Below are 18,084 nucleotides of genomic sequence, written 5' to 3' on the forward strand. Positions count from 1 at the left end.
CAGTACTGACATTCCCTACACCACTGACGCCTCTGAGTCAAATGACTTGAAGTATGTTAACCCAATCTGTGCAACTGCCCATTGCGTGCATTGGGCTGGCCATTTGCCCAATGCGTAATTGGCGTAGTCATGGACATAGACAATGCAATGCACAGAATAGGACCTCAAAATGGAACAATAAGTGGGCGACAAGCAAGAGTTTGTAAGATATTCTGGACTGAAACCTGCAGATGTTCCTGTAACAACATTATCTGTACGGGAAACTGTGAGAGCACAGAGTGTTTGTGCCAATGTGCCAATGCAGAAAAAGGCTGCTTGACAAACAGGTGCTCCTGTTTGAAGTTGTGGTTCAATAGTGAATGTGGTAGATAGTAGTTGTGTATATATCAATCATGTTTTATTAATTAGCTTTTAATTTACTATGTATGTTGTCAATAATGGTATTTTGTATATTTCAGATATTGCAGTAATCAAGAATTATTTATTGTATTTCTCATTTCAGGCTGCATACTTAAGTAGTTATTAGTCAAGTATTATCATTAAAGCCCTATTCTAATGTCATGTTTTACTTAGTGGGTCAGTCAACTGCTTGGTGGTCAATCAGAGTGTAAGCCCAGGCGTCCTCTGGATTGGCTAGTTTTAAATCTCTGTGTCCCACTTTCAAACCCCTTTGTTTTCACCCTGCACTTGGCATTACTACTTCACTGTGCACTGGACTGGAAGAAAGGATATACTTATATAAAGGTTAGTAGTTAAAAGTTATAATTGTATTTCATGCCAGTATAATTATGCAAATCACTTAAGTTTAATAAATGTCTATATAGATCCTTAATCATATTGAAACATGTCACACTTACTAGTATTAGTGTGTGCATGGTGAGTGTATGTATACTAGATATATTTCATTTCACTATATGTGTGTCTGTGTTAATCTAGGACATTTGTGTATTCTGTAACTTGTATTGTGTATTAATAAGTTGATAATAGTTTACATGTTATGTTCATGTGTGTAGATAAACATACCTTCATGATGTATTTTATATCATGAACAGGTTTTCACGAGGGATTTAATCTATTTACAAGGAATTGTGACCACCCAAATACACCCCAGTGGGATTCACCGGGTATATATATATGTATACTTATATATTGCTTGCATTGTAACATAATATAATATTTATTGTACCATATTTATATTAAATGTGTAAATCCATTAAACTTACGCGTCTAAGCTTGTAATTGTGAAATGTTGTAAATGATATATCATGTATAGCTTATAAGTGTGGTAGATTATTATTTAATCTGCTTCGGTTTTGATGTACTAGATATAATTGTATGTTTATTATTGTATTCATTGTTCCAGGGTGTCGGTTTATCACGACAGAATAAATAATAAGACCTCACACCCTAGCCTGTGTCATTATGTTATCTGGGACACATATGCACATATAATGGCTACAACAATGGAGCCCCCAGTGAGGATCTGTTGACGACTGATGTTGGGTGGAGTGACAATTCCCGTGATCCAGTGACCATCCCAGTGATCCAGTAATGGACTGCATACCCATGTGAATACGTGGTAATTATGAACTATTTGGGTGCAGAATGTTATCAACTTGTACCAAGATTCACGCAATCATGGACTCGTTTCAAAAGCTAGCTATGAAGCAATTGCTTTAGTTCTGTCTCATCAAATGTGCACTCACTCACTCACTCACTCATTTTATGTGACTGAACCCACCTATCCCATACTTTAGTATTAATTGGTAGTTAGACATGTTCATATTCTTTTCCAGGTGATCAACTCAGATGACTTTGCTGCTTCACTTGGTTATATCAAGTCTGCTTTACTGCCCTTCATTTCGTTTTCAGCTCATAATGCCTTCTTTTTAGCTATAATCACATTCTTGTCAATTTGCTTCTTTCATCGTCACATACATACTTAGTCACAAAGGTGACAACAGCGCTGGCGCCATATTGCACTTTAGCTTTTTCGTCTTAGTGACGCTTGTTAATACAAACTCTTCTTAGAACATTTAGCGATTATATCCACTCTGTCCAATATGGAACTCAGTAAGGAGGAGTTGGGTAACATGGTGAAACTGTTTAGAAAGATGGGGATGACACCTAAAGATGATACTCCAGAGGATTTAAAGCATTGGATACATGGAATGTCTCAAGAGGAAGGTATTGCTATAAAGATGGAAGACTCGTCTGATACCTCACAGCCGCAAACAAGTCAAAGCCATCCTACATCAGTGTCTTACCAGCATTTCCCCAGATTACCATTCTTCAGTGGAGAACATGGGAAAGATACAGAGTATGATCTTTGGAGATATGAGGTGGATTGCCTCATGGAGAGTAAGACATACAGCCCCGAGGTAATATTGCAAGCCCTTCGCAAATCACTTAAAGGAGAAGCAGCTTTGGTTTCCATGAAATTAGGTCATAAGGCATCTATTGCAGAGTTGTTGTCCAAATTTAAGAGTGCTTTTGGAACATTACGGAGTTGTTCCTCCTTGTTATCAGAGTTCTACAGTACCAGTCAGCATGATGACGAGGACGTGGCAACCTGGAGTTGTAGGTTGGAGAGGTTATTGTTCCAGCTTACTGAACTAAAGCACGTCTCACAAGAAGAACAGGATGATATGCTAAGGTCAGGACTTTGGGATGGCCTACACTCATCGCTTAAGAGTCTAGCTGGATACAAATACGATGCTATATCCAATTTTGATGAATTAAGACTATGCCTCCGTGAACTTGAGTTTGATCTGAACCATGGGAAACGAGACACACCCAAGATCAGGCCCAAGTCTGCAACTGTGAAGATGGCCTCGACAACTGAGACTGCCAAAGAAAGAGACCTTTCGGAGCTAAAGGACATGATGAAAGAATTGAAAGTAGAAATTTCAGAGATGAAAGAACAACAGACACAGATGTCTGCTCAGGTATATCAGTGTCAGTCATTTATACATCCCAATCCACCAAGTTATGAGGACAGACAACACCAGAGTGGTTCATGGAGAGGAAGAGGCAGAGATCCCAGACATCGACAGGGTAGCGAGTGTGGACAAAAGGTTACTTGGAGGGGTGCACAGTCAGGGGATGCCCAACAGGGTGCAGCTGCACCACTGTATCAGCCCCCCAGCCCACAGCAGTCCCAGCCGACAGTTGGACATATCACGTCACAGTGGAATAACACTCAACCTCAAGGAAACACACCTATTTGCTACAGATGTGGATATCCAGGCCATTTCGCCTATGGTTGTCGTGTCTTATTGGATCATCAGAGGCGCCCTTTAAACTTGCCCGGGCCTATGGGGAGGGACTAACATTAGGCAATTCTCAACGCCCCACACACAGGCAACTGCCTCAAGGATCAGTAGGAACTTCTAATGAAGTTGAAGTTTACATTGAGGACATTCCAGTGTGCGCCCTTCTTGATACTGGAGCCACTGTATCAATACTTTCTCAATCTTTTTATGAGAATCATCTTTCTCATATCCCATTAGTGTCTTTGGATAAGTAGCTTGATATTGAATGTGCTGGTGGTGAGCAACTCCAATATCAGGGAATTATCGAGGTTACAGTTAGGACTCCTGGAGGTGGTGTTAATGAGGACTCTGTATCTTGTCTGTTTCTTGTGGCATCTGACACCAGATACAATGCAAAGGTGCCAGTTTTACTGGGCACAAATGTGTTATCACATTTTCTTGAAACATGCCGAAACCAAAATGGAGATAGGTTTTTACAGAGGGCCAATTTGCATACCCCCTGGTACTTAGCATTCAGAAGTATTGTATTACATGAAAAGGAATTGGAGAGAAACCATGGGAAACTTGCTTTGGTTAGGAATGCAGAACATAAAAGTGTTATAATCCCTAGTAATAGCACCACAGTCATCAAGGGCCAACTGAGCAGAGGGTTAGCATATCCTCAGGTATGTGCATTGCTACAACCAACCATCAGTTCTGCAGTACCACATGATCTTGACATTGCCCCAACTATCATCCAATACAACCCTCAAGGACAGGATACCATTGAAGTGCACATCTCAAATGTCACTAACAAGGCTGTCGTCATTCCGACTCGGGCTATTTTATGTGAGCTGCAACCGGTCACAATTCAAGATCTACCACCTGGTCGTCCCGTAGACTCTGACACATTGATTGATCAGATAGAGATGGATAAGGAGTAGGGCTGCAACGATACAGGAAGGTCACGATACGATACGCATCTCGATATTCTGGTCACGATACGATACGTATCTCGATACGCAATGATAAATAAAACAAGACTTAAAGCATGTCAAGATTGAACCTTTCATGATTTTGGAACAGTCAAAATTATTTTATAATAACAAGACTACTGAAGTTGGAACTTTCTCTAACTTTCCTTAAAAACAATTCAAAGTTCAAACACCAGAAAATAATTAATGTACTCCACCGGTGATACAACTTCAAAGAATTTTATCAGGAATAATATATTCCAATATCGTGTTACCTTAGTTGCAGCTTTTAATATATATATATATTTCAAATTATAAGAACCACAAGTGTAGCATTTTGGTACAGGTGATTGCTGTTGCAGGATATTTTTACGTATGGAACAATTTGATCAGTCACCCTAGGGACTTCCCGTGCTACAGGTATTTCGATTGCGAAAACCTTATGTTGACATATATTCGCCAAATTGCCACACACATGACTTTTAAAGAGTCAAAGTATGGCATTTTTAATATATGTATCCATTCTCTAGCAACTAAAGTTTGTTTCAATACGTCAAAAGCGGTAATCTGACCGTGGTTGCAGTATCTCTTCACACACGATTTCACGTAACTTAATGAAAACAAAATTAAATGAAATTTTGAATAAAATTAATAAAATATATTACAAACACAAGTCCAGATATATAATGAACACGTTTTAATAACAAGATAGTATAGTAATGGTATTTAATTGCGTACTTCAGTTCGGATTTGCTGACAGGTATTTCCGGTGTTATATGCTTGCGGGGATCAGCTGATAATGTTTTTAGAGATGGGGAAAAACATGTTGGTCTAAAACCTGAGCTTATTAAAAATGTAAGTACGTTTTGGGGAGCCATGCATTACCCCGCGCTATAACCAAGTTACTGGTTTATTGAAAGGCACAATAGCGAGGAAACGCTTTACTTGAGATTTGCGTTCCGTATCGTGGCGTATCGATAAATGGGTCCACGTGTATCGTATATCGTATCGTGGGTCAAGTATCGCGATGCATCGGAATATCGGTGTATCGTTTCACCCTTAATAAGGAGGGCCTAACACGTGATCAGATTGAGGAAGGATTAGACACCATACTCAAATTCAAGGACATCTTTTCCAAGGCAGATGATGACTTGGGTCACTCAACACAAGTTCGGCATCAGATTGAGCTCTATGACCACATGCCCTTTAAGCAGAAACATCGTCGTATTCCACCAGCTATGTTTGATGAAGTTAGAAGTCATTTACAGGAGTTGCTATCTGCAGGTGTAATAAGACACTCACACAGCCCATGGGCATCCAATGTAGTCCTTGCTAAGAAGAAAAATGGAAAACACAGGATGTGTATAGACTTCAGGCAACTGAACCGCCAAACCATCAAAGATTCCTACGCACTCCCCAGAATCGAAGAAATGCTTGACTGTTCAGGTGGTATGACCTACTTTTCTGTCCTTGACATGAAGAGCGGCTACCATCAGGTAGAGGTGGAGGAAGATCATAAGCAAAGAACCGCATTTACAGTAGGTCCTTTAGGGTTTTTCGAGTATAACCGGATGCCCTTCGGCTTATCCAATGCTCCAGCTACTTATCAACAACTGATGGAGAAGTTCTTAGAAGGTCTGCACTTGAATATATGTCTGATCTATATTGATGACTTGATCATTTTCTCCAGGACATATGAGGAGCATGTCGAGAGGCTTAAGCTTGTGTTCCAGCGGCTGCAGGAATGTGGACTTAAGCTAGCTCCCAAGAAATGCAAGTTTTTCAAGAGAAAGGTCAAATACGTCAGGTACATTGTTTCAGCTGATGGCATTGAAGCAGATCCTGAGAAGACTGACAAGATTCTTCAATGGCCTACGCCAACTACACCAGAACAAGTTCGACAATTCCTGGGGTTTGCAGGCTATTAACGAAAATTTGTCAAGGACTTTTCAAAGATTTCAAAGCCTTTATCTGAACTACTGCCAAAGACTGCTTCCAAGAAGTCAAGAGCCCAGAAGCTGACCAAACAGGAATGGACAAGGGGTGTTTTGCAGGATCGAGCTTTCAATGAGTTGAGGATAAAGTTATCAACACCGCCAGTGCTTGGTTACGTTGATTTCTTGAAGCCTTTTGAACTTCATACTGATGCCAGTAACCAAAGTCTCGGTGCAGTACTGTACCAGGAACAAGAAGGTCACCTAAAGGTCATTGCTTACGCCAGTAGGAGTTTGAACCGTTCAGAGAGAAACTACTCAGCACATAAATTAGAGTTCTTGTGTCCGAAGTGGGCTATCTCTGATAAGTTCCACGACTACCTGTATGGTAATGACTTTACTGTAGTGACAGATAATAATCCACTCACATACGTACTAACTACAGCTCGACTTGATGCTACGGGTCATCGCTGGTTGGCAGCCTTGGCAAGCTACAACTTTAGCATCAGATATAGACCAGGAAAAGAGAACGTGGATGCAGACACTCTATCCCGGCTGCCCACTGAAGAAGCCAATACTGAGGTTGATCAAATCACAGCAGATTCAGTTCGTGCTATCTGTGAAATGATCAATGTAAACAGCTTGGAAGAAAGTCTCTGTATGTCCACAGATGTAACAGGAGAGAAGGATATCAATGTAGACGAAGATCAGTGTAACATGAATGCCAGTGATTGGAGACGTGCGCAAGCTAGAGACCCTTGTCTTGCAACCATCATTGAGGGACTGGAGAACAGGATCAAGCCTGACAGAAGGTCATATATAGGGAACTCAGAGATGACAATATTGTTGAAGAACTACGACCACTTCAGAATCCAGAAGGGTGTTCTCTACCGTGTTGTTCAACAGCATGGAACTGAACAGAAGCGACTTGTTCTCCCTTCACGGTGTCGAGCAGCAGCTTCACGAAGTCTTCACGAAAATATAGGACACCCAGGCAGAGACAGGACAGTTTCTCTCCTCAAGGAAAGGTTCTACTGGCCTGGTATGACCAAGGACGTTGAGATTCACATACAATCTTGTGGCAGATGCATGAAGCGCAAGTCCTCCACCTCAATTCGTGCACCTCTGGTTAGTATCATAACATCTCAGCCACTTGAACTAGTGTGCATGGACTTTTTGACATTGGAACCCTCTACAGGTGGTAAGCAATATGTTCTTGTGATAACAGATCATTTTACTCATTATGCACAGGCATATCCATCAAAGAACACTTCAGCAAGAACCACAGCAGAGCTGTTCTTCAACAACTTTGTAGTCCATTGTGGTTTGCCCAAAAGGATTCATTCGGACAAGGGAGCTAACTTTGTGGGCAAGGTGATGACTGAGCTCTGTCAGCTTCTAAAGATAGACAAGTCCTCCACAACACCTTATCATCCCATGGGTAATGGAATGTGCGAGAGGTTTAATAGGACATTGTGCAATATGCTTGGAACACTTGAACCTGAAGCCAAGAAGGATTGGAAGACCCATGTTGCACCACTAGTGCATGCGTACAACTGCACACGACATGAATCTACTGGACACTCTCCTTTCTATCTCATGTTCGGTCGTCATCCCAGACTTCCTATAGATCTGGCCTTTGGACTAGACATAGTACCTGTCACCACGAGATCAATTCTCAAGTATACCAAGACCTTTCAGGAAAAGCTGCGTAATGCCTATGAGATAGCTACTAGACAAGCCAAACAGTCTCAATCCCAGCAGAAGTCCTACTACGATCAGTGCAAGAGCAGCTGTATTAGATGTGGGTGACCGTGTCCTTGTTAAAGTAGTAGCTTTTGACGGTCGTCACAAACTAGCTGACAAGTGGGAAGATGACATTTACATTGTCACAAGCCAACCAAACCCTTCTATACCAGTGTATGTTGTTGAAAAGGAAAACGGAGGGGGCAGGAAGAAGACTCTTCATAGGAATCTGTTACTGCCCATTGGTTCTCTTCCTAGACCAGAAACATCTGTTCCTGTACCCAAACCACGGAAAAGGAGGTCTAGCCCACGTCTGCAACCTACTATGAGAGAGACATTATCAACTGATAATGATCAAAACACCACCGCAGAGAGTGAAGATGATGACTTCGTACTTGTCCCCATCTCTTCATCAGAACCGTCAGTTTCAGCTGCAGATGTAGTTGATAGGCCAGCTGAGGTAGAGGCAGATATAGATAGTACTGCTGATGATGAAGATGCAGAGGACCAGTCACAGGAAGTTGCTCTAGATTTGGAGCAGGATGTGGGTGCATCTTCAGCGGTGGATAGTTCGTACAATGATACATCTGACACAGCACAGACATCACAGGTGGACGAAACATCTGAAGTTCTGAATTTACCTTCAGAACCAGGGATAGCACAAGATGTTAGCGTACCTCAAGAGAGATTGGTCACACCACCAGTACCATGTCCCAGGACATCCAGTCGTTCCAGGACTAAACCACAGTGGATGACCAGTGGTGAATATGTGATGTCAGCAGCTGTACCAAAACCTGATTGGAAGTCCAGAGCAGAGTACCTCACTTCATTGATGCTCAGTGGTATTCTGACGAGTGATCCTGGACAAGTTCAAGACACTTTACTTCACCTTATCTCAGGCAATTGATGAGGACATCATTTAGTCGCAGGGGGGGAAGTGTGTGGTAGATAGTAGTTGTGTATATATCAATCATGTTTTATTAATTAGCTTTTAATTTACTATGTATGTTGTCAATAATGGTATTTTGTATATTTCAGATATTGCATTAATCAAGAATTATTTATTGTATTTCTCATTTCAGGCTGCATACTTAAGTAGTTGTTAGTCAAGTATTATCATTAAAGCCCTATTCTAATGTCATGTTTTACTTAGTGGGTCAGTCAACTGCTTGGTGGTCAATCAGAGTGTAAGCCCAGGCGTCCTCTGGATTGGCTAGTTTTAAATCTCTGTGTCCCACTTTCAAACCCCTTTGTTTTCACCCTGCACTTGGCATTACTACTTCACTGTGCACTGGACTGGAAGAAAGGATATACTTATATAAAGGTTAGTAGTTAAAAGTTATAATTGTATTTCATGCCAGTATAATTATGCAAATCACTTAAGTTTAATAATGTCTATATAGATCCTTAATCATATTTAAACATGTCACACTTACTAGTATTAGTGTGTGCATGGTGAGTGTATGTATACTAGATATATTTCATTTCACTATATGTGTGTCTGTGTTAATCTAGGACATTTGTGTATTCTGTAACTTGTATTGTGTATTAATAAGTTGATAATAGTTTACATGTTATGTTCATGTGTGTAGATAAACATACCTTCATGATGTATTTTATATCATGAACAGGTTTTCACGAGGGATTTAATCTATTTACAAGGAATTGTGACCACCCAAATACACCCCAGTGGGATTCACCGGGTATATATATATGTATACTTATATATTGCTTGCATTGTAACATAATATAATATTTATTGTACCATATTTATATTAAATGTGTAAATCCATTAAACTTACGCGTCTAAGCTTGTAGTTGTGAAATGTTGTAAATGATATATCATGTATAGCTTATAAGTGTGGTAGATTATTATTTAATCTGCTTCGGTTTTGATGTACTAGATATAATTGTATGTTTATTATTGTATTCATTGTTCCAGGGTGTCGGTTTATCATGACAGAATAAATAATCAGACCTCACACCCTAGCCTGTGTCATTATGTTATCTGGGACACATATGCACATATAATGGCTACAACATGAATACCATAGTCACAAATCAGTGACTGAAGTGAGCGGTGATGTGATTCAGAGACTCTTTATATGCAGATAACACTGCTTGAGATGGGTTTCTATTTCGAAAATAAAGTTTCTTAAGATCACATATTTGTTTGGTTGTTATTTATTACAATTTATTACTTAATACCTTATTATATAAGGACATGGCTCCATTATGATAATTTAAGACCCATGACGGATGAAGTTCTTTAAGAAACTATCATGTAATTTTGTATAGAAATGTGTACATGACACATACGGGGACAAACCGTGGAAGGAACGGCGCAAGCACGGTCTGCACGTGCTACACAGTGACCGTGTTCATTAAATGACAAGATGCGCTACTCAGCAGATGTTAAACAGTTGATGTTGAATGTGTATGATTTCTTTAGAAGTGAAGCACAAAGAGCAAAGCCTTTTTATGCAATTAATAAATTCTTGAAACGAGCTTCAAAAGCTCTTGATATGTCCCCTCAGAAACTTAAAAATGTTGTTCGTCAATGAGATACATATAGTCAGGCCAAGAAGGTAGGGAACATGTCAAAACCATGCAAGGTTGATAAATTAGACAGTTTTCAGAGGGATCAAGTCACACGTGCAATTGCTAAACTGCACTCAGAAAATAAGTACCTGTTCCTAAGAATTTTGAAGAAACACCTTGAAACTGACCATGATTTACGTGTTACAAAGTACAAACTATGGCAGCTGTTGCATACATTTGGTTACAAATATATAAAGATAACTGGAGAAAATAGGGCTGTGTTGTGTGAACGGTCTGACATTGTTCGTCTCCGAAATCATTACCTTCGTACCATAAGCAGAAACATGAAGAAGGATATGAGCCCGTCTTCTTAGATGAGACATGAGTAAATGAGTCACACACAGCCAGCAGTCAGTGGGTACCCAGTGGTGACTGTAAGGAGTCTGGTAGAAAGTTACCAATGAGAAAGGGTGAAAGACTCATAGTTCTCCATGCTGGTTCTGCTAGTCAGGGTTTTCTCCCAGATTGTGACCTCGTCTTTAGAGCCAAGGCCAAAGACAACAGGGACTACCACACAGAAATGAACGGCAATGTATTTCTGGAGTGGGTGAAAGATAAATTAGTCCCTGCTTTGCCTATAAAGTCTCTCATTGTCATGGACAATGCACCATATCATAGTGTGCAGGATCCAGAAAGCAAGACTCCAACCTCTAATAACCGTAAAGGAGACATGGTTATTTGGCTGCAACAGAGGAACATTACCTTTCCTTCTCAAGCGACGAAACCACAGCTCTATGAAATCATCAAAACTATGAAACCTGACCTCGCGTATAAAGTTGACAGTTACATCAAGGGTCAGGGTCACGCTGTCTTACGACTGCCACCTTATCACTGCGACCTGAATCCAATCGAGTTGGTATGGGGCATCGTCAAGGGTGACGTTGGACAATCGAACACAACGTTCAAATTACGAGACGTTGAACAACTCGTAAAGGAATCCCTTGGTCGGGTAACAGTTGAAACATGGAGGCGTTGTGTGGCCACAGTCGTTGACGAGATAGAGCCACGTTATTGGTCACGAGATGGACTACAGCCAGCAACAGTCCAACCTATAATAGTGGTAGTCGGTTCAGGCACCAGCAGTTCCGACGACGAGATCTATGGCATGAGCGAGTCAGATTGTGACATCATGAGACGGCCCCTCTAATGCTCTGTCATTTCCCCTACCACAGAACGTGCAGTGCATGCGTGCTTGCGCTGTGCCTTCCACGGTTTGTCCCCCCTACGTGTCATGTACACATTTCTATACAAAATTACATGATAGTTTCTTAAAGAACTTCATCCGTCATGGGTCTGAAAATAAACAAAATTCAGATTTTGTTGGGTACAGGGTATTCATGGTCAAGTACCGTATTGATGTTTCATACACTTTTCTGGATTTCAAGTTATTTTGCAATTCATCGTTCTCATATGTAGGGCTGCAACGATACAGGAAGGTCACGATACGATACGCATCTCGATATTCTGGTCACGATACGATACGTATCTCGATACGCAATGATAAATAAAACAAGACTTAAAGCATGTCAAGATTGAACCTTTCATGATTTTGGAACAGTCAAAATTTTTTTATAATAACAAGACTACTGAAGTTGGAACTTTCTCTAACTTTCCTTAAAAACAATTCAAAGTTCAAACACCAGAAAATAATTAATGTAATCCACCGGTGATACAACTTCAAAGAATTTTATCAGGAATAATATATTCCAATATCGTGTTACCTTAGTTGCAGCTTTTAATATATATATATATATATATTTCAAATTATAAGAACCACAAATGTAGCATTTTGGTACAGGTGATTGCTGTTGCAGGATATTTTTACGTATGGAACAATTTGATCAGTCACCCTAGGGACTTCCCGTGCTACAGGTATTTCGATTGCGAAAACCTTATGTTGACATATATTCGCCAAATTGCCACACACATGACTTTTAAGGAGTCAAAGTATGGCATTTTTAATATATGTATCCATTCTCTAGCAACTAAAGTTTGTTTCAATACGTCAAAAGCGGTAATCTGACCGTGGTTGCAGTATCTCTTCACACACGATTTCACATAACTTAATGAAAACAAAATTAAATGAAATTTTGAATAAAATTAATAAAATATATTACAAACACAAGTCCAGATATATAATGAACAAGTTTTAATAACAAGATAGTATAGTAATGGTATTTAATTGCGTACTTCAGTTCGGATTTGCTGACAGGTATTTCCGGTGTTATGTGCTTGTGGGGATCAGCTGATAATGTTTTTTGAGATGGGGAAAAACATGTCGGTCTAAAACCTGAGCTTCTTAAAAATGTAAGTACGTTTTGGGGAGCCATGCGTTACCCCGCGCTATAACCAAGTTACTGGTTTATTGAAAGGCACAATAGCGAGGAAACGCTTTACTTGAGATTTGCGTTCCGTATCGTGGCGTATCGATAAATGGGTCCACGTGTATCGTATATCGTATCGTGGGTCAAGTATCGCGATGCATCGGAATATCGGTGTATCGTTTCACCCTTACTCATATGGAGTCAAACGGACTGTAGCGTTGCCAGGCAAGTACCATTGCCAAACCATGAGCGAGGGCAACTATTGTTGCCAAGCTGACCATCTGCTGTAAAGCGGACACTAAGCCATCTGCTGTAAAGCAGAATGGATAAATTGGTTCCTGCTGAAAAGCGGGCAACCCTATCCTATATAATTTTTTATTTGCATCCAAAGACGCCAAATTTTACTTGTAATGCAGTCCACCAGCACCCCGCCCAACATTTTATTCATGACAACATCATGATATACAAACATAATGCTCCAGTAAAGTTCCACCAAATTGACAACTGCAAAGCTTGTAATTAAGGAAAACAGGGTGGGTGGGTGCAACAAACTATAGATGAATGCGCGAATATAACTATGTGTTGTACGGCTGAAAGCTGGAGAGCAAGTGCTGCGTGAGCTGAGGTCACGCTCCAACAGTGATATAACGCTATAAACAAACGCTCCTATACCGGACGTGTCAAGAGCAGATCTAGGCCAGAGACGATGGCACCATGCAAATCAGCACGTAGCCGCACGGAATGAAGGTATTCAGCTGTAATAATATTAGCAACTGTGCCAAGCCTGACATAAAGGCATTTAGTTCTAATCACTAAATGCTATTAAAAAAAACAACATGTAAAACATAACAAATTTCAATTGCTTGCTTTGGGCAGAACAAGTACCTGCCCATTGCGTGAAATGAGCAAGCTGGTTGCCCATATTGTGAAGTATTTGGAGAATTATTTTTCATTCATAACTACTGAGCACATAATTGTTTGCATTGTTTGCACATTGTGTGCAATGGACAGTGATTTGTATGAGTTTTAAAATCTTATTAACAGAAGTCAAAAGGACAAAGTTATTTTATACGGATCTATTCACCGAGTTATTTTCCAAAGATCTGTTCACTGAATTTATATTTATATGGTTTCTTAACTTTTGTAAAACACAAATCAAATAGGCTCAAAATAATATGTCTGACCAAATGTAGAGTTCAATGCACACCAGATAAATGTGATCAACCATTATTAATTTTTTTTTAAATTACTGAACAATGATCCTCACCGAACTACATCTACTCACAAACTTGTATTTCTTGCTTACAAGCATGGGTTGGGTTATGGAGGCAGAAGTTATCTATCTCCAGTAGGATCCAGGAACTCCCGCATTGTTGGCATAAGTGTGGACCCTGAAGTGGATCATGTTGATTGATATTTACCAACTAACTCCATCTATGCAGTCATTCAGAGTTAGGCTCAGAACTTCTCAGCCAATACTCATGCTACTCGTATATGTTGTTGAGAAGGAGAGCAATGCCAAAAATGTGTAAATCTTGAAGCTCTTGTTCATTGTAATCAAAATTGGGTCTCTCTTCACCACTTTAGAGCTCTTCTAGTGTGTGGTTACAACTATAAGGGCACTGCATCAAATCCTCACACAGCAAAAACAGCACTGCATCAAATCATCACATAGCAAAAACAGCACTGCATCAAATCATCACACAGCAAAAACAGCACTGCATCAAATCATCACACAGCAAAAACAGCACTGCATCAAATCCTCCCTTGCAAAAACAGGACTGCATCAAATCCACGCATAGCAAAAACAGAACTGGATCAAATCCTCAAATAGCAAAAACAACACTGCATCAAATCATGCCACAAGCAAAAATGGTGCTGCATCAAATCATTACACAGTGGTAATATCCACTGTCGGAAATGCTAAAAAAAAATATAATGCTGCTGTTGCCAAAGTTATCTACAATAAGTAGATATTTTAAGTGGATGTATTTTGTTTATTTAAAGATAAATAAGCTGACTAATTATGCAGATATAATTGATTAGCTAATATAAAGTCTAAGTGGTTCTTGTCATTTATGTAAACCTTACAGCAGCCCAACAAAGCCATAACTAATACTAATCTCAGTCATTACAAATACTAATCTTGCCGTAGAAAAAGGCCCTTCTTAACAATTCACTTTGATGCTGATAAATATACAGATTAATGCTGTCATGTATTTTGGCTTTTAAGTGAGAATGTATCTACATGGAAAGAAATTTGTGAATTGTCTGTTTTTTTTATATAAAAACACGAAAAATAATTTTCCTTTCTGTGTGTCACGATCTATACATGGAGCTGTTTTCACCAATACAATACAAAGCCATTGTCGTGCTGCTTTTGTTGCTGTTACATGTGGTGTCGATTAAGACTTGGTTGATTCAAAAGTGTGATAATGCTTTCATGGATCAATATGACAATGTTGAATTGATATTTTGTGAGTTCATTCATGGTTTCTTGATTTTCATAATGAGTCTGCAGTTACATACTCCCTACCTCCCTCTCTGACTTCGGTCAGAAACTTAGCCATCTTGATAACAAAAGTAAAAAAGAGTTTCCTATAATTATTACTATGAGCAGATGACGAATTCTAATATACATAAGTCATAGGTCAATGTCTTAAAATTATTTTTCTTACAGGGTTAGAACTTAACACTAGCCTGCTGGCCCGGGGCTAATACAAATTCCTGCAGGCTATTTTCCCATTGTTTTAACGTTACAATGGGATTTTATCATGACCCGTGCGAGTCAAGCTTTCTGAGTTCTAACCCTGAATATAAATATCGCATTCTTGACAGTAAAATTAAAGGACTAATGAATGTACTAACGCTAACTCTAATGACTAAACATGCATTACCAGTATTCACTGCCTCGGGTCATATTATCAACCACACATGGCTTGCATGTGTTAATGTCACTGTCACGCACATTCATCAGACAGCAACCATTCGATAAACAAAATTACTCGTGTCGTATACTACTTCCCTCCTGTAGCGACTACCTAAACTGGTTCCACTGTTGATATGCGACGCAACTAGATTAGGTAGACAGGAACCCAGTCTAGCGACTACCTACTAAGTTATGTCCCTTGCGCACAGTTGCGCGATTGTGACGCATTGTATTTTTTTAATAAATGCCTAACAAGCGCTGTGATTATGAGTATCATAATGAGCCTCGCGTGGTTGATTCTTGTACTTCTTGTTCCTCATCCTTCTGTATCGTGTCTCAAAGCAGTGAACATATATAGAACTTTGAAAGAATGTGAAAACAGGTTAATGTGTGTTAAAATTATTGTTTATAATTCAATATGATCGCTTTATCTTTGACCATGTGTAGTTTGATTTGAAAGTGTACAGGGGATGTAAGCTGGGGAACAAAGGAAACTATTTCTCTCAGTTGGTTCTATCCTATGTTTTATTTTCAATTGAAATTAGTGATATTATATATCCCCCAAATGAACTGTACTGGCGCAAAATTACCACTCACAGAATACTTCTGCATGGTCTTATCTATAAAATCTTAAACAGTTCGCATAAGACACAACTTCTGATGGGTATCTTATAATTAGGCATATGTTATCTTTGAAAATCAATAAATTTGCCTTTTTTTTCGGAACAAATTTACAACATTTCAAACATGGTAGGGGTCATGTGATTGCAAGTTCATTTCTTACCCCAGTCTTCATTGAATCAATTTATTTTTACACAAAATTACCCAGCCGCAGATGACCTTTTACAAACTGTTTTTGGAATGTGTGATGGTTAAATATACATCATCAAAATTATCAAAAGTTAAAAGTTCTTTAAATTTTCAATTGCATAATGAAAATTAAAACTCCGTATACTCCGTATACTTAGGAGATAAACATACTGTTTTCAATGTAGAGCTTGGTTACATGAATTTGGAACCGAACGCACATTCAAATGTTAAATTTAGCGCGGTTAAATCTACAGGTAACTTAGCTCTACATTGAAAACACAGTGTGTTTATCTCCATTCTACCATGACTAAATAAAAAGCGAACTCTGGTGTTTGCAAATATATTGAGTGAAGCGACATATGGGTTGAGTTCAGTGCTTTGAGTTGGTATCGATCTGAATTACGGAATCACGCACCGAACAAAATATGGTGCTGTATATACTCAAGCAGTTTGTTAACACCGTAATACTTCACTCGAACATATGACAATTAATTAATACGTCTATATTTAGGGTCCATGGCATCCCTAACGAAAACAAAGCAAGCTTTGCAAGGCTTTCGCTCTACATCGCGCGTCACCATTATGACGTCATATCGCTCATTGTGACGCAAAAGATATGACGTCATAGTCGTATATAGAAAATTCCAAGCTCTCTGTTGTCTCCAAAACGTAAATACATTCCCTTTGTTGATTTCTGTCGTGTTTTTCTGCACGAAATGTATTGCCACACATACTTTGAATGTTGTAGTAACCGCATCTGTGCATTTTGTAACCTGTAATTGTATATAGGATTATTAAAATATGCCTACCGACAATGACTGAAAATAGTACTATTCTATGAATATTAGCTTCCGCGGTGATGCGGCCGTCAAACCAGCTGTTTCAATCAGAGGGGGTTTATTGTGATTTAATAGCCTCTGATTGACCAATCAGAATCGAGTAAATTCCAAATTCATGGTAGAATAATTCTTAGAGCGACGTTAACAAGCAAACATGATATTGATAACTTCAAGATAGTCTCATGACCCACCGTTAGTGGTCTAACTTTAGCTGAATATGAGACTGATTGACACAAAACTGCACCGTATGCATGTGACTACGGAAGACAGGACTCTTACCGGTGAATGCCTGTTATTAAACTCCACAGCCAGATGCATTGCTTTTTATAGCTTTTTGTCTGCGGCCTGAAAATGATTGAGTCATATGACAAACATGTGATTGAAAACATGAGCAACCGTCGTTGCCACCTGAGGAAGCAATCAGTTGCTTCACAGAGCCTAACCACCCGATCCCCATTAGGTCCACCCTCACAGCGAGTAATGGGGTGCTGGGGACCTTTTCTCTTCGGGGTCCCATATGTTATGTGTTACAACAATCTGTCATATTTAACCGCTAAATAAAGTCACACTGTCACTGTTAGCTGTTGACTATATTATTACCATGAAGGTCCACTTACACATAGGTACAACAGGCATGGGGGAATTAGACGGTTACACAACCCTAGCATTTGGG

General features: G+C 39.5%; 1 protein-coding gene across 1 annotated transcript in view; it reads right to left on the reverse strand.

The window, feature by feature from the left end:
* Positions 1–15,823, reverse strand: part of LOC139456398 (calcium/calmodulin-dependent protein kinase kinase 1-like) — a 160,170-nt gene extending 144,347 nt beyond the window's left edge. The window contains exon 1 of the mRNA XM_071238091.1: positions 15,731–15,823. The gene's annotated coding sequence lies outside the window, so the exon portion shown is untranslated. The remainder of the gene's footprint in view (positions 1–15,730) is intronic.
* Positions 15,824–18,084: the final 2,261 nt, after the last annotated feature.

Source organism: Haliotis cracherodii, unplaced genomic scaffold, assembly GCF_022045235.1.
Source record: "Haliotis cracherodii isolate W230 unplaced genomic scaffold, xgHalCrac1.p SCAF_11, whole genome shotgun sequence".
Lineage (NCBI taxonomy): Eukaryota > Metazoa > Mollusca > Gastropoda > Lepetellida > Haliotidae > Haliotis > Haliotis cracherodii.